The sequence below is a fragment of the Arachis hypogaea genome, chromosome 10 (genome assembly GCF_003086295.3).
Source record: "Arachis hypogaea cultivar Tifrunner chromosome 10, arahy.Tifrunner.gnm2.J5K5, whole genome shotgun sequence".
NCBI classification, from domain to species: Eukaryota; Viridiplantae; Streptophyta; class Magnoliopsida; order Fabales; family Fabaceae; genus Arachis; species Arachis hypogaea.
In genome coordinates, this window is record NC_092045.1 from 76302740 (window position 1) to 76325685 (window position 22946).

Below are 22946 nucleotides of genomic sequence, written 5' to 3' on the forward strand. Positions count from 1 at the left end.
TTTAGCAACTTGCTCTTCAGTGACATACTCATCCTCTTCAAAGGAAGAATACTCATCAGAGCTCATGAATGGCAGGAGTAAGTTCAATGGAATCTCTATGGTCTCAGTCTGAGCCTCAGATTCCCATGGTTCCTCATTGGGGAACTCATTGGAGGCCAGTGGACGTCCAGTGAGGTCTTCCTCAGTGGCGTTCACTGCCTCTCTTTCCTCTCCAAATTCGGCCATGTTGATGGCCTTGCACTCTCCTTTTGGATTTTCTTCTGTATTGCTTGGAAGAGTACTTGGAGGGAGTTCAGTAATTTTCTTGCTCAGCTGACCCACTTGTCCTTCTAAATTTCTGATGGAGGACCTTGTTTCAGTCATGAAACTTTGAGTGGTTTTGATCAGATCAGAGACCTTGGTTGCTAAGTCAGAGGTATTCTGCTTAGAGCTCTCTGTCTGTTGTTGAGAAGATGATGGAAAAGGTTTGCTATTGCTAAACCTGTTTCTTCCACCATTATTGTTATTGAAACCTTGTTGAGGTCTCTGTTGATCCTTCCATGAAAGATTTGGATGATTCCTCCATGAAGGATTGTAGGTGTTTCCATAGGGTTCTCCCATGTAATTCACCTCTTCTATTGAAGGGTTCTCAGGATCATAAGCTTCTTCCTCAGATGAAGCCTCCTTAGTACTGCTTGGTGCATTTTGCATTCCAGACAGACTTTGAGAAATCATATTAACTTGTTGGGTCAATATTTTGTTCTGAGCCAAAAATGGCATTCAGAGTGTCAATCTCAAGAACTCCTTTCTTCTTACTAGTCCCATTGTTCACAGGATTTCTTTCAGAAGTGTACATGAATTGGTTATTTGCAACCATTTCAATCAGTTCTTGAGCTTCAGTAGGCGTCTTCTTCAAATGAAGAGAGCCTCCAGAAGAGCTATCCAAAGACATCTTGGACAGTTCAGAGAGACCATCATAGAAAATACCTATGATGCTCCATTCAGAAAGCATGTCAGAGGGACATTTTCTGATTAATTGTTTGTATCTTTCCCAAGCTTCATAGAGGGATTCTCCTTCCTTCTGTCTGAAGGTTTGGACTTCCACTCTAAGCTTACTCAATTTTTGAGGTGGAAAGAACTTTGCCAAGAAGGCATTGACTAGCTTTTCCCAAGAGTCCAGGCTTTCTTTAGGTTGAGAATCCAACCATGTTCTAGCTCTGTCTCTTATAGCAAAAGGGAATAGCATAAGTCTGTAGACCTCAGGGTCAACCCCATTAGTCTTTACAGTGTCACAGATTTGCAAGAACTCAGCTAAAAACTGATGAGGATCTTCCAATGGAAGTCCATGGAACTTGCAATTCTGTTGCATTAGAGAAACTAATTGAGGCTTAAGCTCAAAGTTGTTTGCTCCAATGGCAGGGATAGAGATGTTTCTCCCATAGAAGTCGGGAGTAGGTGCAGTAAAGTCACCCAGCACCTTCCTTGCATTGTTGGCATTGTTGTTGTTTTCGGCTGCCATGAGTTCTTCTTCCTTGAGGAATTCGTTCAGGTGCTCTAAAGAGAGTTGTGCTTTGGCTTCTCTTAGCTTTCTCTTCAAGGTCCTTTCAGGTTCAGGATCAGCCTCAACAAGAATGCCTTTGTCTTTGCTCCTGCTCATAAGAAAGAGAAGGGAACAAGAAAATGTGGAATCCTCTATGTCACAGTATAGAGATTCCTTTAGGTGTCAGAGGAAAAGAAGCGTAGAAGACAGAAGTAGAAAATTCGAACTTATCAAAGAAGATGGAGTTCGAATTTTGCATTAAGGAATAGTGTTAGTCCATAAATAGAAGGATGTGAGAAGGAGGGAAGTAATTTTTCGAAAATTAAGTGAAAAATTTTGGAAACATTTTTGAAAAACATTATTTAATTTTCGAAAATGAAAATGGAAAAGAAATCAAGTGATTTTTGAAAAAGATTTTGAAATTAGAAATCAAAAAGATTTGATTGAAACTATTTTGGAAAAGATGTGGTTAAGAAGATATGATTGTTTTAAAAAAAATGTGATTGAGAAGATATGATTTGAAAAACATTTTAAAAAATTTGATTTGAAAATTAAAAACTTGACTAACAAGAAAAGATATGATTCAAACATTAAACCTTTCTCAACAGAAGAGGTAACATACTTGAAATGTTGAATCAAATCATTAATTGATAGTAAGTATGGAAAGAAATTGATTTTTGAAAAAGATTTGATTGAAAAATTGATTTGAAAAAGATTTGATTTTGAAAAGATTTTGAAAACTTAGAAAAAATTTGATTTGAAAACAAAATCTTCCCTTCTAGCCATCCTGGCGTTAAACGCCCAGAATGGTGCACATTCTGGCGTTTAACGCCCAAAATACTACCCTTTTGGGCGTTAAACGCCCAACCAGGTATCCTGGCTGGCGTTTAAACGCCAGTCTGTCCTTCTTCACTGGGCGTTTTGAACGCCCAGCTTTTTCTGTGCAATTCCTCTGCTGTATGTTCTGAATCTTCAATTCTCTGTATTATTGACTTGAAAAGACACAAATTAAAAATATTTTTGGATTTTTAATAATAAGGACAAACCAAAATGCAACAAGAATCAAATAACAATGCATGCAAGACACCAAACTTAGCAGTTTGTATACTACTGACACTAACAAAATGAAAATGCATATGAGACACACAAAACACTCAAGTCAATAGAATTCAAAGATTAGAGCACGAAAATCATCAAGAATTACTTGAAGATCCTTAAGACACATGAATGAATGCATGCAATTGACACCAAACTTAAGATGAGACACTAGACTCAAACAAGAAATTTTTTTGGATTTTATGATTTTTTTAATTTTTTTTTGTGTTTTTCGAAAATCAAGTGGAAAAAGGTATCAAAATTCTTAATGAGAATTCCAGGAATCAGTGCAATGCTAGTCTAAGACTCCGGTCCAGGAATTAGACATGGCTTCACAGCCAGCCAAGCTTTCAAAGAAAGCTTCGGTCCAAAACACTAGACATGACCAAAGGCCAGCCAAGCCTTAGCAGATCATTGCTCCAAAAGCAAGATTGATAAAAATCAACAAGCTCTTGTGGTGATAAGTTGAAACCTCGGTCCAATGAAATTAGACATGGCTTCTCAGCCAGCCAGATTTCAACAAATCATCATGAAACTCTGGAACTCATCTTCAAGAATTTTGAAAAAAAAATAAATACCTAATCTAAGCAACAAGATGAACCGTCAGTTGTCCAAACTTGAACAATCCCTGGCAATAACGCCAAAAACTTGGTGTTGTTGCCGGATCGTGGCACTGATGTTACCAAAAGCTTGCTCAAAACTTGAACAATCCCCGGCAACGGCGCCAAAAACTTGGTGCGCGAAATTGTGAACAATACTTTTTCACAACTCTCATAATCCCCGGTCATGAACCCCAAAAACTTGGTAGTTCAGTACCATGACATTACACAACTTCGCACAACTAACCAGCAAGTGCACTGGGTCGTCCAAGTAATAAACCTTACGTGAGTAAGGGTCGATCCCACGGAGATTGTTAGTATTGAAGCAAGCTATGGTCATCTTGTAAATCTTAGTCAGGCAAACTCAAATGTATATGGGTGATGAACGAAAATAAACACAAAGCTAAAGATAGTGATACTTATGTAATTCATTGGTAGGAACCTCAGATAAGCGCATGAAGATGCCTTCCCTTCCGTCTCTCTGCTTTCCTATTGTCTTCATCCAATCCTTCTTACTCCTTTCCATGGCAAGCTTAAGCAAGGGTTTCACCGTTGTCAGTGGCTACCTCCCATCCTCTCAATGAAAGCGATTGCATATGCTCTGTCACAGCATAGCGGAATTCATCTGTCGGTTCTCAATCAGGCCGGAATAGAATCCAGTGATTCTTTTGCGTCTGTCACTAACGCCCCGCCCTCAGGAGTTTGAAGCACGTCACAGTCATTCAATCATTGAATCCTACTCAGAATACCACAGAAGGTTAGACCTTCCGGATTCTCTTGAATGCTGCCATCAGTTCTCGCCTATACCACGAAGATTCCGGTTAAAGAATCCAAGAGATATTCACTAGAGCCTTGGTTGCTTGTAGAACAGAAGTGGTTGTCAGTCACCTTGTTCATAGGTGAGAATGATGATGAGTGTCACGGATCATCACATTCATCAGGTTGAAGAATAAGTGATATCTTGGATAAAGAACAAGCGGAATTGAATGGAAGAACAATAGTAATTGCATTAATACTCGAGGTACAGCAGAGCTCCACACCTTAATCTATGGTGTGTAGAAGCTCCACCGTTGAAGATACATAAGCATAAGGTCTAGGCATGGCCGAATGGCCAGCCTCCCAATGATCTAAGATAGCATAAAAATGAAGATAGCTACCAAAGTCCTCTAATACAATAGTAAAAGGTCCTACTTATAAGAACTAGTAACCTAAGGTGTACAGAAATGAGTAAATGACATAAAAATCCACTTCCGGGCCCACTTGGTGTGTGCTTGGGCTGAGCAATGAAGCATTTTCGTGTAGAGACTCTTCTTGGAGTTAAACGCCAGCTTTAGTGCCAGTTTGGGCGTTTAACTCCCATTTGGGTGCCAGTTCCAGCGTTTAACGCTGGGATTTCTTGAGGTGACTTTGAACGCCGGTTTGGGCCATCAAATCTTAGGCAAAGTATGGACTATCATATATTGCTGGAAAGCCCAGGATGTCTACTTTCCAACGCCGTTGAGAGCGCGCCAATTGGGCTTCTGTAGCTCCAGAAAATCCACTTCGAGTGCAGGGAGGTCAGAATCCAACAGCATCTGCAGTCCTTTTTGGTCTCTGAATCAGATTTTTGCTCAGGTCCCTCAATTTCAGCCAGAAAATACCTGAAATCACAGAAAAACACACAAACTCATAGTAAAGTCCAGAAAAGTGAATTTTAACTAAAAACTAATAAAAATATACTAAAAACTAACTAGATCATACTAAAAACATACTAAAAACAATGCCAAAAAGCATACAAATTATCCGCTCATCAACCACTCAGCTGGTGGATCTATACACATGAGGAAGACAATTGAAGAGGCTCAAGAGATTATAGACACTGTTGCTAGAAACCAATATTTGTATTCTAGCAATGAGTTCTCTCCAAAGGAGGAAGTCATGGCACTAGCCACTGATCCTAATCCTCAAGAACAGATGATTGAGCTTAATCAACAATTGCTCCTGATGACAGAACAGTTAGCAGAATTTAAAGAGATGCTCCATGAAACTAAAGTTGCTAACAAGAACATAGAACTGCAGTTGAATCAAGCAAAATAGCAAATATCTAAACAGATAACAGAGGAATGTCAAGCAGTTCAACTAAGGAGTGGGAAGACACTGAATAACACTGCTCAAAAGAGCAAAAAGCCAAACAAGGAACAATCGACAGAGGATAACCAAACCACTGTTCAAAATCCCTCTGAGGACAGTAAGAGCCCAGAGAGGAACACTTTTGGCGTTCAAACGCCAGAAAAGGGGGGAAAGCTGGCGTTAAACGCCCATTCCCTGCCCAGGTCTGGCGTTCAAACGCCAGAAAAGGGGGAAAAGTTGGCGTTAAACACCCATTTTCCACCCAATCCTGGCGTTCAGACGCCAAGGGAAGATCAGACACCTGAGAGTGCTGACAGTAATCCCTCTAACAAGGCTTTTTCAACCACTTCTGTAAGGAATAAACCTGCAGCATCTAAGGTTGAAGAATATAAAGCCAAGATGCCTTATCCTAAAAAACTCCGCTAAGCGGAACAGGATAAGCAATTTGCCCGCTTTGCAGACTACCTAAGGACTCTTGAAATGAAGATTCCGTTTGTAGAGGCACTTGAGCAAATACCTTCTTATGCTAAATTCATGAAAGAAATCTTAAGTCATAAGAAGGATTGGAGAGAAACTGAAAAAGTGTTTCTCACTGAAGAATGCAATGCAGTCATTCTAAAAAGCTTACCAGAAAAGCTTCAAGATCCAGGAAGCTTTATGATACCATGCACATTAGAAGGTGCTTGCACCAAGACAGCCCTGTGTGATCTTGGAGCAAGCATCAATCTAATACCTGCATCCACTATCAGAAAGCTTGGGATGACTGAGGAAGTCAAACCAACCCGGATATGCCTCCAACTTGCTGATGGCTCCATTAAATATCCATCAAGCATAATAGAGGACATGATTGTCAAGGTTGGGCCATTCGCCTTTTCAACTGACTTTGTGGTGCTGGAAATGGAGGAGCACAAGAGTGCAACTCTCATTCTAGGAAGACCTTTCCTAGCAACTGGACGAACTCTCATTGATGTACAAAAAGGGGAAGTAACCCTGAGAGTCAATGAGGATGAGTTCAAGTTGAATGCTGTAAAAGCTATGCAGCATCCAGACACACCAAATGACTGCATGGGCGCTGACATTATTGACTTTCTGGTAGAAGAAGTCAATATGACTGAAAGCCTAGAATCAGAGCTTGAGGACATCTTCAAGGATGCTCAACCTGATCAAGAAGAATCAGTGGAAACAAAGGAATTTTCGAAAATTCCTCAGGAGGAGGATAAGCCTCCCAAACCTGAACTCAAACCACTACCACCATCCCTGAAGTATGCATTTCTGGGAAGGGGTGACACTTTTCCAGTGATTATAAGCTCTGCTTTAAATCCATAGGAAGAGGAAGCACTGATTCAAGTGCTAAGGACACACAAGACAGCTCTTGGGTGGTCCATAAGTGATCTTAAGGGCATTAGCCCAGCCAGATGCATGCACAAGATCCTGTTGGAGGATAATGCCAAACCAGTGGTCCAACCACAGAGGAGGCTAAATCCTGCCATGAAGGAGGTGGTGCAGAAAGAGGTCACTAAATTACTAGAGGCTGGGATTATTTATCCTATTTCTGATAGCCCCTGGGTGAGCCCTGTACAAGTTGTCCCCAAGAAGGGAGGCATGACAGTGGTTCATATGAAAAAAACGAACTGGTTCCTACAAGAACAGTCACAGGGTGGCGTATGTGTATTGACTACAGAAGACTCAATACAGCCACCAGAAAGGATCATTTTCCTTTACCATTCATAGACCAAATGCTAGAAAGACTAGCTGGTCATGATTATTACTGCTTTTTGGATGGCTATTCAGGTTACAACCAAATTGCAGTAGACCCTCAGGACCAAGAGAAAACAGCATTTACTTGCCCTTCTGGCGTGTTTGCCTACAGAAGGATGCCTTTTGGTCTGTGTAATGCTCCTGCAACCTTTCAGAGATGCATGCTATCCATCTTCTCTGATATGGTGGAGAAATTCCTGGAAGTCTTCATGGATGACTTCTCAGTATATGGAGACTCATTCAGCTCCTGTCTTAACCACCTAGCACTTGTCCTGAAAAGGTGCCAAGAGACTAACCTGGTTTTAAACTGGGAGAAATGTCACTTTATGGTGACTGAAGGAATTGTCATTGGGCACAAAATTTCAAGCAGGGGAATAGAGGTGGATAAGGCAAAGGTAGAGGTAATTGAAAAATTACCACCACCTGCCAATGTTAAGGCAATCAGAAGCTTTCTGGGGCATGCAGGATTCTACAGAAGGTTCATAAAGGATTTTTCGAAAATTGCAAAACCTTTGAGTAACCTGCTAGCTGCTGACACACCATTTGTGTTTGACACACAGTGCCTGCAGGCATTTGAGACCCTGAAAGCTAAGCTGGTCACAGCACCAGTCATCTCTGCACCAGATTGGACATTGCCATTTGAACTAATGTGTGATGCCAGTGACCATGCCATTGGTGCAGTGTTGGGACAGAGGCATAACAAGCTTCTGCACGTCATTTATTATGCCAGCCGTGTTCTAAATGACGCACAGAAGAATTACACAACCACAGAAAAAGAGTTACTTGCAGTGGTCTATGCCATTGACAAGTTTAGATCCTATCTAGTAGGATCCAAAGTGGTTGTGTACACTGACCATGCTGCTCTTAAATACTTACTCACAAAGCAGGATTCAAAACCCAGGCTTATAAGATGGGTGTTGCTTCTGCAAGAGTTTGATATAGAAATAAGAGACAGAAAAGGGACAGAGAACCAAGTAGCTGATCATCTGTCCCGAATAGAACCAGTAGCTGGGGCGTCCCTCCCTTCTACTGAGATCTCTGAGACCTTCCCAGATGAGCAACTCTTTGCCATTCAGGAAGTTCCATGGTTTGCAGATATTGCAAATTATAAAGCTGTGAGGTTCATACCCCAGGAGTACAGCAGAGTGCAAAGAAAGAAATTAATTTCAGATGCCAAGTACTACCTCTGGGATGAACCATATCTCTTTAAGAGATGTGCAGACGGAATGATCCGCAGATGTGTACCCAGAGAAGAAGCACAAAGGATCCTATGGCACTGCCATGGATCACAGTATGGAGGACATTTTGGAAGTGAGCGAACAGCCACTAAAGTCCTCCAATGTGGCTTCTACTGGCCTACTCTCTATAAAGATGCCCGAGAGTTTGTGCGTAACTGTGACAGTTGCCAAAGAGCTGGTAACTTGCCTCACGGATATGCCATGCCTCAACAAGGGATATTAGAGATAGAATTGTTTGATGTATGGGGAATTGACTTCATGGGTCCATTCCCACCATCATACTCAAACACTTACATTCTGGTGGCAGTGGAATATGTATCTAAGTGGGTAGAAGCAATTGCTACACCCACTAATGATACCAAGACCGTGCTGAAATTCCTCCAGAAACACATCTTCAGCAGATTTGGTGTTCCCAGAGTACTAATCAGTGACGGGGGCACTCATTTCTGCAATAGACAGCTATACTCTGCTATGGTTAGATATGGAATTAGCCACAAAGTGGCAACTCCGTATCATCCACAGACAAATGGGCAAGCTGAAGTCTCTAACAGAGAGCTAAAAAGAATCCTGGAACGGACTGTGATAGCCCGAAGAAAGGATTGGGCAAAGAGCTTGGATGATGCTCTGTGGGCATACAGAACAACATTCAAGACTCCTATAGGAACCTCTCCATACCAACTGGTGTATGGGAAGGCCTGTCATCTGCCCGTGGAACTGGAACATAAAGCCTACTGGGCAACCAGATTCCTAAACATGGATGCTCAGTTAGCTGGTGAAAAAAGATTGCTCCAGCTAAATGAGTTAGAAGAGTTCAGACTCAATGCCTTTGAAAATGCAAAAATCTATAAGGAAAAGGCAAAGAAGTGGCATGACAAGAAGTTGTCATCCAGAGTCTTTGAGCCAGGACAAAAAGTTCTGCTATTAAAGGCTCAGATTGTTTCCAGGAAAACTCAAATCCCGGTGGAGGGGTCCGTATGTGATTACAGGAGTGTCACCATATGGATATGTTGAGCTTCAGGATATTGATTCTGACAAAAAGTTCATTGTTAATGGACAGAGAATCAAGCATTATCTTGAAAGCAATTTTGAGCAGGAATGCTCGAAACTGAGACTTGAGTGATTCTCAGTAAAGGTCCAGCTAAAGAAGTAAAGAAGCGCTTGCTGGGAGGCAACCCAGTCATTAGCAGGTTATATGTTTTGTTTTTACAAAGGCAAGTATCAAAAATGAAGGAATTCACAGAGTTATAGAAGGATTCAGTGCAAAAAGCAGAGAAAAAGAGCTTACTGGCGAAAAAACGCCAGTAAGGGGCATTTTGGGCATTAAACGCCAGAATGGGCACCATTCTGGGCGTTTAACGCCAGGTGTGCAGCATCCTGGGCGTTTAGAAAAACGCCGAGTGATAAAGGGAATTCTGGCGTTTAACGCCAGCCAGGGCACCTGGCTGGGCGTTAAACGCCCACAATGGGCAACAAATGGGCGTTAAACGCCAGAATGGGTGCCATTCTGGGCGTTTAATGCCAGAAAGGTGGGGGACCAAGATTTTGATTTCCAATCAAATTTTTTTCAAACTTTCCTTTTCTTACCCATACTTTTCTACATAAATAAATCTCAACCTTTCATCATCCACTTTAAAACCTTCAAAAATCAAAAATCATTCTTCAAATCTCTCAAATCAATCCCAAATCTTGTTCAAAAACTCACCCTTCTCTCAAATTCTCTCCATATCTTCTCAAATTCCCTTTCAATTTTTCGAAATCTCTTCCCCCCCTTATAAAAATACGTTTGGCCTCCTCATTCCCCCACACCATTCGAATTTGCTCTTCTCCTCTCTCTCTTCTTTCCTTTCTTTTGCTTGGGGACAAGCAAACCTCTAAGTTTGGTGTGCTTTTCCGTGATCACTAAGCCAAGATTCATCAAGATCATGGCTCCTAAGGGAAAACAAACCAATTTAAGAGGAAAGAAAGAGAATAATCCAAAGAATCTTTGGAATCAAGAGAAGTTCTTAACCAAAGAACATGAAGACCATTATCACAAGATAATGGGTCTGAGGTCAGTGATCCCGGAAGTTAAATTTGATCTGAAAGAAGATGAATATCCGGGGATCCAAGAGCAAATTCGAAATAGAGGATGGGAAGTTCTAACCAATCCTGAGATAAAGGTTGGAAGGAATATGGTTCAGGAATTCTACTCAAATCTGTGGCTAACAGATAAGCAGAGAATGACTGGGACTGCTTACCATACCTACAGAACCATGGTCAGAGGGAAAGTTATGTACTTCCATCTGGACAAAATAAGAGAAATCTTCAAACTGCCTCAACTACAGGATGATCCTGAATCCTTTAATAGGAGAATGGTGAGAGCAGATAAAGGGTTGGATCAAGTTCTAGAGGACATATGCCTCCCTGGAACTAAGTGGATAACCAATTCAAAGGGTGTCCCAAACCAACTCAAGAGGGGAGACCTCAAACCAATTGCAAGAGGTTGGCTAGACTTTATTGGGCGTTCCATACTGCCCACTAGCAACCGTTCTGAGGTCACTATCAAGAGAGCAGTGATGATTCATTGCATTATGCTTGGAAAAGAAGTGGAGGTTCATCATGTGATTGCTTGTGAGATCTACACAATTGCAAATAAGAATTCCACTGAAGCCAAATTGGCTTACCCAAGCTTGATCTCCTTGCTCTGTAAAGAGGCTGGGGTGAAGATGGGAGTAGATGAATTCATACCCATTGAACATCCAATCACCAAGAAGTCAATGGAAGGACAAATGCAAGACAACTCTATCAAAAGGAGGGCGCAGGAGTTCCTCCCTGAATTCCCTGAAATTGGCTACTGGGCCAGCCTAGAAGCATCTATCACCAAGTTGCAAGAGACTATGGAGCAACTTAAGGAAGAACAGCAGAATCAGAACTGCATGCTCTGCAAATTGCTGAAGGAACAAGAGAAGCAGGGGCGTGAACTCTAAGAGCTGAAACGCTAGAAATTCTCCCCTCAATTTGAGGGAGCATCCACTTCTCAAAATCAAGGTTGTTGAGTCCTAACTCTGTGAAAACCTCTATTATTAGGAGCCTAGTTTAAATTTTTGTTTTCTATTTTTTTTAGTCTCATCTTATATCTATCTTTGAGTTTTGTTCTTAATTCATAACTAATAAAATTTAAAATTCATGTCTTAAAGCTATGAATGTCCTATGAATCCATCACCTCTCTTAAATGAAAAATGCTTTAATCACAAAAGAACAAGAAGTACAGGATTTCGAATTTATCCTTGAAACTAGTTGAATTAGTTTGATGTGGTGACAATAATTTTTGTCTTCCGAATGAATGCTTGAACAGTGCATATGTCTTTTGAATTTGTTGTTTTGAGAATGTTAAAATTGTTGGCTCTTGAAAGAATGAAGGAAAAAGAGAACTGTTATTGAGGATCTGAAAAATCATCAGATTGATTCTTGAAGCAAGAAAAAGCAGTGATTCAAAAAAAAAAAAAAACAAAAACAAAAACAAAAAAATTTTCAAAAAAAAAGAGAAAGAAAAAGAAAAAGAAAGAAATAAAGTTGTGATCCAAGGCAAAAAGAGTGTGCTTAAGAACCCTGAACACCTCTAATTGGGGACTCTAGCAAAGCTGAGTCACAATCTGAAAAGGTTCACCCAATTATGTGTCTGTGGCATGTATGTATCTGGTGGTAATACTGGAAGACAGAGTGCTTTGGGCCACAGCCAAGACTCATACACTAGCTATGTTCAAGAATCATTATACTTAATTAGGAGAATCAATAACACTATCTGAGTTTTGAGTTCCTATAGATGCTAATCATTCTGAGCTTCAAAGGATAAAGTGAGATGCCAAAACTGTTCGGAGGCAAAAAGTTACTAGTCCCGCTCATCTAATTGGAACTAAGTTTCCTTGATATTTTGGAGTCTATAGTATATTCTCTTCTTTCTATCTTATTCTGATTTTCAGTTGCTTGGGGACAAGCAACAATTTAAGTTTGGTGTTGTGATGAGCGGATAATTTATACGCTTTTTGGCATTATTTTTAGTATGTTTTTAGTATAATTTAATTAGTTTTTAGTATATTTTTAGTAGTTTTTAGTTAAAATTCACTTTTCTGGACTTTACTATGAGTTTGTGTGTTTTTTTGTGATTTCAGGTATTTTCTGGCTGAAATTGAGGGTCCTGAGCAAAAATCTGATTCAGAGGCTGAAAAGGACTGCAGATGCTGTTGGATTCTGACCTCCCTGCACTCGAAGTGGATTTTCTGGAGCTACAGAAGCCCAATTGGCGCGCTCTCAACGGCGTTGGAAAGTAGACATCTTGGGCCTTCCAGCAATATATAATAGTCCATACTTTGCCCGAGATTTGATGGCCCAAACCGGCATTGCAAATCTGCCTTAGAATTTCCAGCGTTTAACGCTGGAACTGGCATGAAAACTGGAGTTAAACGCCCAAACTGGCATGAAAGCTGGCGTTTAACTCCAGAAAAGGTCTCTACACATGAAAGCTTCAACGCTCAGCCCAAGCACACACTAAGTGGACCCAGAAGTGGATTTTTACGTCATTTACTCATTTCTGTATACCCTAGGTTACTAGCTTACTATTAATAGGATCTTTGGACATTGTATCTGGACCTCATGATACTTTACACGTTTCTTTATGTACCTTCCACAGCATGAGTCTCTAAACCCCATGGTTGGGGGTGAGGAGCTCTGCTGTGTCTTGATGGATTAATGCAATTACTACTGTTTTTCATTCAATCATGCTTGCTTCCATTCTAAGATATCACTTGTTCTCAAATCGGATGAATGTGATGATCCGTGACAATCATCATCATTCTCAACTATGAACGTGTGCCTGACAACCACCTCCGTTCTACCTTAGATTAAGTAGATATCTCTTGGATTCTTTAACCGGAATCTTCGTGGTATAAGCTAGAACTGATGGCGGCATTCAAGAGAATCCGGAAGGTCTAAACCTTGTCTGTGGTATTCTGAGTAGGATTCAATGATTGAATGACTGTGACGAGCTTCAAACTCCTGAAGGCGGGGTGTTAGTGACAGACGCAAAAGAATCACTGGATTCTATTCCGGCCTGATTGAGAACCAACAGATGGATAGCCGTGCCGTGACAGGGTGCGTTGAATATTTCCACTGAGAGGATGGGAGGTAGCCACTGACAACGGTGAAACCCTTGCATACTGCTTGCCATGGAAGGAGCCTTGCGTGCTTGAAGAAGAAGACAGTAGGAAAGCAGAGATTCAGAAGATGGAGCATCTCCAAAACCTCAACCTATTCCCCATTACTGCAAAACAAGTACTTATTTCATGTTCTTTTACTTTTCACAATCAATCCTGATAATTTCTGATATCCTGACTAAGATTTACAAGATAACCATAGCTTGCTTCAAGCCGACAATCTCCGTGGGATCGACCCTTACTCACGTAAGGTATTACTTGGACGACCCAGTGCACTTGCTGGTTAGTTGTGCGGGGTTGCAAAAGTGTGATTGCAATTTCGTGCACCACCGTCAAAACGGGGTCTATCAGTGTTCGCTGGTCATCTCCTTAGTTTCTTGTGTTCCTTCCATTTTTGCAAGCTTCCTCTCCATTCTCTAAGCCATTCCTGCCCTATGAAGCCTGAAACACTTAATACACGGATCACGGCATCGAATGGTATAAAGGAGAATTAAAATACGTAATTAAAAGATCTCTAGGAAGCAAGTTTTCAACCATAGAACTAAACTAGGAAGGAATTGTAAAATCATGCAAATCATATGAATAAGTGGGAAAGAATTTGATAAAAACCACTCAATTAAACACAATATAAACCATAAAATAGTGGTTTATCAACCTCCCCACACTTAAACATTAGCATGTCCTCATGCTTAGCTTAAGGAGATAAAATAACTGAGTAGGGAAAAGGCAAGACTCATGCAATGCAACCTATGAATGTAAATGCAACTACATGCTAAGACGTCTCTATCTACTTGGTTAAAAGCAAACAAGTTCTCCAAGACAAATACAAACCAAATTCTACTAATTCAAATTATACAGTGAAAACAAGTAAACTTGTAAGAAGATATCTCATGAAAGCAGGGAACATAGAATCAAGCACTGAATCCTTTCTGGTAGTGTATATCACTCTAACTCTCAAGTGTCTAGGGTCAATCACTCTACTCTTCCCTAGTCATGCTTTCTCAACCTTGTTCTTCATCTAACCAATCAACAAATATTTAGCATACCAATGCAAACATCATGAGGTCTTTTCAGGGTTGTAATGGGGCTAAGGTAAGGATGATGATATATGTATGGCTAAGTGAGCTATAATATGAATCTTTGACTAACCTAAGCTTTCACCTAACATACATACACACTCTATGTAATTCTAAAAATCACACCCAACTACCCATAATTCCCACTTTTGTATAATTCCCATACTCATGTACCAAATTTTTTATATTTCTTTACTTTTATCACATGTGCATGGATCTTTATTAAAGCTTAACATTGGGGTAATTTTATCCCATTATTCACTTTTTTTTGGAACATAACTTATCAATGTACATGGATTTTTAATTTTTCTGGTTTTACATGAGTAGGTTCCCAAATTCCCAATATTCGAATAAATTAGAAACATAATACATTCCCATATTAACCCATGTTCCCACAGTTTTCCCACATTTAGTTGATGCACCATCTCTATCTTAAGCTAACCAAAGATTCAATTTAGGGTAATTAATTATTTTTCTGCTTATGGCTAGTGATGTGGTTATAGAACAAAAAGGGATTAAAAAGCTCAAGGTGGCTAACAAAGGTAAATGGAAGGGTAGGTTATTTTAGGATAAGTGAGCAAAAACAAGTAATGGCCTCAATCATATGCAAGCATGTAAATACACTAAATAATGGGCATATAGACTGAAACAAAGTAAAGATTGCAATCATAGAGAAGAAAACACACAAGAATAAAATATTATGGTTAAATAATGTAACCATGTAATTAAGCTCAAAATCTCACAGGTTGTGTGTTCTTTGGCTCAAAAAACCATGTTCCAAATACAACTTCCAAACAAATTTAACACAAAAGTTTTGATTTAAATTAGTGAAATTTTTTCAAAAATATGGTCTTAAAAAGAAACTCATTACTTTAACCAAGCAGTAGCTAAATACATAAAATCAACAAACATGAAATGCAACATGCAAATGCAACAATGTACTAAATAAAATAAAACATTGGTGTTGAGAAGAAAATAACTAACCGTATTGACCTCCCCACACTTAAAGATTGTACCGTCCTCGGTGCATGCTGAGATGTGCAGGTGGACGGGCTGCTAGAACTGATGCCTTTCTCTAGAGATTGTGCAGATGGACTTGTCTGTTGTCCCATATAGAAGTTTTTTTCCTTTCTCGGTGGCCAGCCTGAAAGAAGAGGAAAAAGAAGAAAAAGTAACCCAGAAATAAAGATAAGAAAATAAATAAAGTCTGGGTGGGTTAATGCCAAATAATGAGGGTCTCAATTACATGGTAGCTACAACATACAAGTGATAAAATAATAGAAGCACATGGCATACCAATGGTGCAAAATTCGTAACAAAGGGGAGGAGTGTGGGTAATGAAAGATAATATAATTTCATGTCAATGCAAAATTAATACAATTATCATAAAAAATTAGCATTGACTTAAATAATATTACCCAACAGTGTAAAACAAGTCACTTAGTACCAAAATAATATCAGAAAAGACGCAATAGTTGAATATGAACAAGTAACACCAATAGCAAAATAATAAATTTAGAAAAGAAAAGAAAAATATGCACAAAATTAAAATGCAATGAATGAGATATACAAATAAATTAAGTAAAATAGAATTGAAGTGAAGAGGGATGAGAAGTTAAAGAGATAAAGTAAGAAAAGATAGAAGAAATTAGGATTAGAAAAGAAAAGATAAGATAATTGGCGCTAATCTGGATAAGTTGTGTGGCGCAGGCGACGCGGACGCATGAGGGACGCGGTCGCGTGGTGTGCGATAAGGTTAGGTGACGCAGACACGTGGGTCACGCGATCGCGTGGCCTGATTTGTGCGATTGGCGCGAGTGCAGCCTCGCGTTCACGCAACTCTCTGTTTCAAACTCATTTTGCCAAAAATCTGGGTGACGTGATCGCGTGAATGGCCATTTTTGAAAAACGATGCGGACGCGTGAGGCACACGTTCGCATGGTAGGGCTTGTGCTTCTAGCACGAGTCCAGCCCTACTCCATCATAACTCTCTGCCATGCACCCATTTACATCAATTTTACAGGGCCACACATTCGCGTGGGTGACATGGACGTGTGGGGAGGCTATTTCGCAAACGACGCGAACGCGTCAGCGACGCGGTCGCGTGAGCATATTTGTGCCTGAGGCACGCCTCCAGCCATGCTCTCGCGTGACTTTCTGTTCACTTTTCTTTTCTTCCTAATGCACTTGTGACGCAGACGCGTCAGCGACGCTTACGTGTCGCGTGCGTGTTTTTTTTTTGTTATATATATATATATATATATATATATATATATATATATATATATATATATGCAGGATGGAAAATGCAATGCTAATGTGGATGCTATGAATAATTATAGGTTCAATAAAATAAAATAGAAGAAAACTCAAAAACAAACAAAACGAAATAAAATTGAAAATGGAACGATCATACCACGGTGTGTTGTCTCCCACCTAGCACTTTTGGTTAAAGTCCTTAAGTTGGACATTGGATGAGCTTCCTGTTATGGTGGCTTGTGCTTGTATTCATCCAAAAATCTCCACCAATGTTTGGAATTCCAACAGCCTCCGGGGTCCCAAACAAGGCATGTAAAGCCCTTGAGCAGTTTCAAACAGGTTCTCAGGCTTTCGGAGTGATGAATGTCAGAACAGATTCCAAGATCCCAAACCTTGCTTTTGCACCCGTCTTTGTCTCGATTTATATTTTTCCAGCCGGGTGGTTTGGAAGTTGTATTCTCACCAAGATGACCAAAAATCTTCCGAGACCCAATTAATCGAACTCTGTACCAATCCTTGCTCCTCAAGTTGAAGTGTGAAACCTCATTGAATCTTGCATACCAGCTCTGAGTGCAAGTCATTTCCCTTTTACTCTTAAAGCCGCAAAGAGCTATAAGCTGGCCATCTGTTTCAAGTAAACCATATTCAAGTGGAAAAGTAAAGATAAAAGCTAAGGGTTTTACCCACTTGAAGTTTGTGTTGGGCGGTAATGGCCTTGGGATAGGTGTTTCCAGTGGTTTTGCAAGCTCTACTCCCTTGTAGTCTTCTGTGAATTCTTCCACTTTTTTGTGAATTTCTTCAACTGCAACCATGTCTTGATCAAAGTCTTCAATATCTTCCTCATTACTTGAGTCATAATTCGGAGGTTGAGAAAAGTCTACCTCTGCATCATCTTCGTATTCACTTGGGGAAGATTCTTCTATCTCAAAGAATTCACTTGCGGATGCAAGTTCATTACTAGGAGAACTTGACTTGTGATTATCATCATCAAGGAAACCTGCTTCTTGAGTTGTTCCGTCCAGTTCTTCATAAGATACCTGCTTTGGGGGTTGTGCACTCTCCTCCTTAGCATCGATCGCAAATTTCTTGATGAAATTCTCCTCAATTCTGGATTCCCATAGAGGTTCAGCGTCTCCTAAGTCTTCAACCAACTCTTCTTCTTCTATAATGACAGCTTCCTCCACTTGTTCCAGTACAAAGTCATGCTCCGTACTGTCTACTGGAGTTTCTAGTATCTCCTTCATGCTATGTTCTTCATTAGATTGTCCACATGGAGCCATGGTAGTTCTTTGAGTGTCCAAACGTCGGGGAGGTAATCGATTTATCGCTTGATTCAATTGGTGAAGGGTTGCAGGAAATTTTTCTACTGTTTCCTTGAGACGTTCCTTGATAGATTCTTGGGTTGATGGATATGGACATAGTGCATAAGGAAGTGGTGGTTCTTAAGAGTAATTGGATTGGAATTGGTGTGGATATGGGTTAGGGCCATATGGAGATGAATGGTGGTAGGGGGCTTGTGAGTGTGGTGGTTCAAAGCTGTGTTGAGAAGGTGGTTCATAGGCATATGATGGGGCTTGTTGGTAGCCACAGGGGGTCCACTATATCTGTCATCTTGGTATACACCTCGGAATGGCTCTTGACCATAGTAATTTGGTGGGTGTTGGTTGTCACGAAAGGGTCCACCATAACTATTGTCTTGACATGCATTCTGGAACGGTCGTGGTCCATGGTATCTTGGAAGGTGTTGTTGCCTAACGGGTTGATCAGATCCTCGTGGCTCCGTCCATCTTTGATTGTTTTGACCTTGATGCATGTTCCTGTTATAGCTTCCATTCCTTTCAACACTATTAGAACCAAACTCAAAGCGATGGGGGGTGAGAACTCATAGTAACTAATAAAAATTAAAAACAAAAACAAAAATAATTAAACAAGAAAAGAAAATATTTACAATAACCAATAATAAGGCACACATTTGCAATTCCCCGGCAACGGTACCATTTTGACGATCGGATTTCTATCGGTAAAGAAATTCACTAATATAATCGCGTTGTAAGTATAGTTTCTAAACCAACAGAGATCCTTTCGTGCAAAAGTTTTGGTTGTCACAAGTAACAAAACCCAATAAAATTTATAACCGAAGTATTCAAACCTCGGGTCGTCTCTCAAGGAATTGCAGGGAGGTATGATTTATTATTGGTTAAAGAAAACAGTATAATTTTGGGTTTTTAAAATAAGGAACATGTTATTTAAATGGCAAGAAAAATAAATTAATAATTATAAAATCTCTTGGCAAGGTATGTGATGAGCGGATAATTTGTACGCTTTTTGGCATTATTTTTAGTATGTTTTTAGTATGATCTAGTTAGTTTTTAGTATATTTTTATTAGTTTTTAGTTAAAATTCACTTTTCTGGACTTTACTATGAGTTTGTGTATTTTTCTATGATTTCAGGTATTTTCTGGCTGAAATTGAGGGACCTGAGCAAAAATCTGATTCAGAGACTGAAAAGGACTGCAGATGCTGTTGGATTCTGACCTTCCTGCACTCGAAGTGGATTTTCTGGAGCTACAGAAGCCCAATTGGCGCGCTCTCAACAGCTTTGGAAAGTAGACATCCTGGGCTTTCCAGAAATATATGATAGTCCATACTTTGCCCAAGATTTGATGGCTCAAACCGGCGTTCAAAGTCACCCTCAGGAATTCCATCGTTAAACGCCGGAACTGGCACCAAAATGGGAGTTAAACGCCCAAACTGGCATAAAAGCTGGCGTTTAACTCCAAGAGGAGTCTCTACACGAAAATGCTTCATTGCTCAGCCCAAGCACACACCAAGTGGGCCCGGAAGTGGATTTTTATGTCATTTACTCATCTCTGTACACCCTAGGCTACTAGTTCTCTATAAGTAGGACCTTTTACTATTGTATTTAGGAGCTTTTTGATCATGTTTTTATGATTGAACACTCTTTGGGAGGCTGGCCATTCGGCCATGCCAAGACCTTGTTCTTATGTATTTTCAACGGTGGAGTTTCTACACACCATAGATTAAGGTGTGGAGCTCTGCTGTACCTCGAGTATTAATGCAATTACTATTGTTCTTCTATTCAATTCCGCTTGTTCTTGTTCTAAGATATCACTTGTTCTTCAACTTGATGAATGTGATGATCCGTGACACTCATCATCATTCTCACCTATGAACGTGTGACTGACAACCACCTCCGTTCTACCTTCGATTGGGTGAATATCTCTTGGATTTCTGATACACGATGCATGGTTGATCGCCTGACAACCGAGTGCTCGCCTGACAAACGAGCCAGCCATTCCATGAGATCAGAGTCTTCGTGGTATAGGCTAGAACTGATGGCGGCATTCAAGAGAATTCGGAAGGTCTAACCTTGTCTGTGGTATTCTGAGTAGGATTCAATGATTGAATGACTGTGACGTGCTTCAAACTCCTGAGGGCGGGGCGTTAGTGACAGACGCAAAAGAATCACTGGATTCTATTCCAGCCTGATCGAGAACCGACAGATGGATAGCCGTGCCGTGACAAGGTGCGTTGAACATTTCCACTGAGAGGATGGGAGGTAGCCATTAACAACGGTGAAACCCTTGCTTGAGCTTGTCATGGAAAGGAGGAAGAAGGATTGGATGAAGACAGTAGGAAAGCAGAGAGACAGAAGGCAAGGCATCTTCATACGCTTATCTGAAATTCCTACCAATGAATTACATAAGTATCTCTATCTTTATCTTTAAGTTTTATGCGTTTATCACTATACCCATTTGAGTTTGCCTGACTAAGATTTACAAGGTGACCATAGCTTGCTTCATACCAACAATCTCTGTGGGATCGACCCTTACTCGCGTAAGGTTTATTACTTGGACGACCCAGTACACTTGCTGGTTAGTTGTGCGAAGTTGTGTTTATGCCATGGTATTGAACACCAAGTTTTTGGATTCATTACCGGGGATTATTTGATTTGTGAAAAGTATTGATCACAATTTCGTGCACCAAGTTTTTGGCGCCGTTGCCGGGGATTGTTGAGTTTGGACAACTGAAGGTTCATCTTGTTGCTTAGATTAGGTATTTTTTTCGAAATTCTTGAAGATGAATTCTAGAGTTTCATGATGATTTGTTGAAATCTGGCTGGCTGTGAAGCCATGTCTAATTCCATTGGACCGAGGTTTCAACTTATCATCACAAGAGCTTGATGATTTCTATCAATCTTGCTTTTGGAGCAGTGATCTGCTAAGGCTTGGCTGGCCATTGGCCATGTCTAGTGTTTTGGACCGAAGCTTTCCTTGAAAGCTTGGCTGGCTGTGAAGCCATGTCTAATTCCTGGACCGGAGTCTTAGACTAGCATTGCACTGATTCCTGGAATTCTCATTGAGAATTTTGATACCTTTTTCCACTTAATTTTCGAAAAAAAAAGAAAAAAAGAAAAAATTTACAAAACTATAAAATCCAAAAATATTGTATGTTTCTTGTTTGAGTCTAATGTCTCATGTTAAGTTTGGTGTCAATTGCATGCATTCATTCATGTGTCTTAAGGATCTTCAAATAATTCTTGATGATTTCTTACTCTAATCTTTGAATTCTCTTGACTTGAGTGTTTATGTGTCTCATATGCATTCTCATTCTGTTAATGTCAGTAGTATACAAACTGCTAAGTTTGGTGTCTTGCATGCATTGTTATTTGCTTTTAGTTGCATTTTGATTATTAAAAATCCAAAAAATATTTTTAGTTTGTGTCCTCTCAAGTCAATAATACAGAGAATTGAAGATTCAGAACATACAGCAGAGGAATTACACAGAAAAAGCTGGGCGTTCAAAACGCCCAGTGAAGAAGGATAGACTGGCGTTTAAACGCCAGCCAGGGTACCTGGTTGGGCGTTTAACGCCCAAAAAGGTAGTGTTTTGGGCGTTAAACGCCAGAATGTGCACCATTCTGGGCGTTTAACGCCAGGATGGCACAAGAGGGAAGATTTTGTTTTCAATGCAAATTTTTTTCAAGTTTTCAAAGTTTTTCAAAATCAAATCTTTTTCAAATCAAATCTTTTCAATCAAATGTTTTCAAAACCAATTTCTTTCTATTTTAAAAAAAAAAATAAATACTTGCTATCAATTAATGATTTGATTCAACATTTCAAGTATGTTGCCTTTTCTGTTGAGAATGGTTTAATGTTTGAATCATATCTTTTCTTGTTAGCCAAGTTTTTAATTTTCAAAATCAAATCTTTTTAAAATACTTTTCACATCATATCTTCTCAATCACACCTTTTTAAAACTAATCATATCTTCTTAACCACATCTTTTTCAAAATAGTTTTCAATCAATTTTTTTTTTTCTAATTTCAAAATCTTTTTCAAAAAATCACTTGATTTCTTTTCCACTTTCATTTTCGAAAATCAATTAGTGTTTTTCAAAAATGTTTTCAAAATCTTTTACTCAATTTTCGAAAATTACTTCCCTTCTTCTCACATCTTTCTATTTATGGACTAACACTATTCCTTAATGCAAAATTCGAACTCCATATCCTTTGATAAGTTCGAATTTTCTACTTCTGTCTTCTACTTTTCTTTTCCTCTGACACCTAAAGGAATCTCTATACTGTGACATAGAGGATTCCACATTTTCTTGTTCCCTTCTCTTTCTTATGAGCAGGAGCAAAGACAAAAGCATTCTTGTTGAGGCTGATCCTGAACCTGAAAGGACCTTGAAACGTAAACTAAGAGAAGCCAAGGCACAAATCTCTGTAGAGGACCTAACAGAAATCTTCAAAGAAGAAGAACATATGGCAGCCGAAAACAACAACAATGCCAACAATGCAAGGAAGGTGCTGGGTGACTTTACTGCACCTACTCCCGACTTTTATGGGAGAAGCATCTCTATCCCTGCCATTGGAGCAAACAACTTTGAGCTTAAGCCTCAATTAGTTTCTCTAATGCAACAGAATTGCGAGTTCCATGGACTTCCATTGGAAGATCCTCATCAGTTTTTAGCTGAATTCTTGCAAATCTGTGACACTGTCAAGACTAATGGGGTTGACCATGAGGTCTACAGACTTATGCTATTCCCTTTTGCTGTAAGAGACAGAGCTAGGACATGGT

At 39.8% G+C, this 22946-nt stretch overlaps 1 non-coding gene across 1 annotated transcript; it reads left to right on the forward strand.

The window, feature by feature from the left end:
• Window positions 1-985: 985 nt before the first annotated feature.
• LOC112718869 (small nucleolar RNA R71) lies at window positions 986-1093 on the forward strand. Its single transcript, XR_003161196.1, has one exon. It is a non-coding gene; the product is annotated as a small nucleolar RNA R71 (small nucleolar RNA).
• The last annotated feature ends 21853 nt before the right edge of the window (window positions 1094-22946 follow it).